The sequence below is a fragment of the Arachis hypogaea genome, chromosome 4 (genome assembly GCF_003086295.3).
Source record: "Arachis hypogaea cultivar Tifrunner chromosome 4, arahy.Tifrunner.gnm2.J5K5, whole genome shotgun sequence".
Taxonomy (NCBI): domain Eukaryota; kingdom Viridiplantae; phylum Streptophyta; class Magnoliopsida; order Fabales; family Fabaceae; genus Arachis; species Arachis hypogaea.
This window is the reverse complement of record NC_092039.1, coordinates 54,241,096-54,242,701: the sequence shown is the minus strand read 5'-3', so window position 1 is coordinate 54,242,701 and position 1,606 is coordinate 54,241,096. Positions and strand designations below refer to the sequence as shown.

The window sequence follows — 1,606 nt, the reverse complement described above, 5'->3', positions numbered from 1 at the left end:
CAGCCAAGGTTTTAACTTGCTCATACTTGGAAACCAATTCCCTTCTCTCCATTATGAGAAGGCCCATGTGATGCTGGTGATCATATAGCTACATCAAAGTTGCAGGTTAGATAAAAAGTAAAAGTAAGAAATGAATAATGAGTTTTCTAGGCAATTGTATAAGGCCTCAAACCATACATTTCTCCCTGAAATGAAATACACCATACTCCATTCAGAGTTTTCACTTGAAAATGCAATTCAATAGATAATTAAGTGAGGGGCAGAAGTTGATTTGGTGTAAGCAGTAACAAAACTATTCAACTCAGAGCTCTGTGATCTAACTTCCTAGAACTCTTAGGCTGAGAAGCTAAATATTCAAATTTGAACCGCTGATGAAGTCGTGTCAGTGAGGGAGCGAGTGTGTAAGAGAGAAGTGAATTTTTGAGAGCACCATACAAAAGTTCCATATTGCAAAAGACAGAAAATTTGAGGCTTTGATAACATTAACTGCTAAGACTAAGAAATTTGGACATCATTTATCCTGTTCATTCATCTCAAGCAAGAAGTAATAAATAATACGAATAAGCTCTACAATCGGAATCTACAAATAAACAAGCTTTACAATTAGCATACATTGAACATTAGACATGCACACAAATAAGCATTATTGTTCATGCTATATAACGAAGAGTAAACTGTAGTTCAACACTTACGGGCAAGGCTTTTATATATTCCAATATAAGCTTAAAACTTCTCAAATCCTGTTTCATTTCAGCATTTACTTCGACAAGCTTCTGAAACAATAATGAATATAAAATGAGCAATGGTTGAAAATATTGCCTACTTTGAAACAACAATTAACATGGGAAAAAGATAGACCTGGAATAAAATAGAATTAAAAAAGAAAGGAGGGAAAGGTAGAAGCAATGGTACTCTAACCTAGCACATAAATAAATATAGCAAACAAAAGTTATAACTTTACCTATTATGACTTAGAATTCAAAGCAGGTTAATAAAAAAAATGTAGAATCAATGGACCATAACTTCATTAGAAGGCAATGATTATTACCCTACAAAATCCCACTTTTGTACTAATTCTTGCAAAATATAACTTGCTCTGACTTGGATCCGCCAATGGACCAGCCTCGAGAATTAATACATAGGATCTTCCATTTCCACCAACAGAAAGAACCAGACCCTCATATCTAACATCATGACAGATTTTGACTCATTATACATAAATCAAGATATAAGTTTATATCATCAGAAATACAAAACAAAGTAATTATTTATTCGATATGCAGTACCTGTCAAGAGTGGAACTTAGAGGTAGAGAAAGCTTTTTGGACAGTTCCACAAACCCTCCTCTAGTGAAGACATACCCTAAAAGTAACAACAAAAGAATATATATGGTCAAAACTCGAAGGAGAATTTTTGGAATCCCTATTTACACTAAAAATAGTAGCGTATGAATCTTCTCTTGTAAGCAATGCAGCCAACCAGAGATTTTCTCATACTTTCTCTTGGACCTTCAAATTGTATTACCTCACCACCTTCCCCTGGATTTGATTTTCCACCTAATCTGTTCATTGCAATTGCAATTGCTTCATGAGTTTCTCTTGAAATA

General features: G+C 34.1%; 1 long non-coding RNA gene across 1 annotated transcript; it reads right to left on the bottom strand.

The window, feature by feature from the left end:
• Window positions 1-904: 904 nt before the first annotated feature.
• LOC112794288 (uncharacterized) lies at window positions 905-1,606 on the bottom strand. Its single transcript, XR_003198790.2, has 3 exons — window positions 1,287-1,606; window positions 1,049-1,184; window positions 905-918 (listed from the first exon to the last, which is right to left on the bottom strand). It is a non-coding gene; the product is annotated as an uncharacterized lncRNA (long non-coding RNA).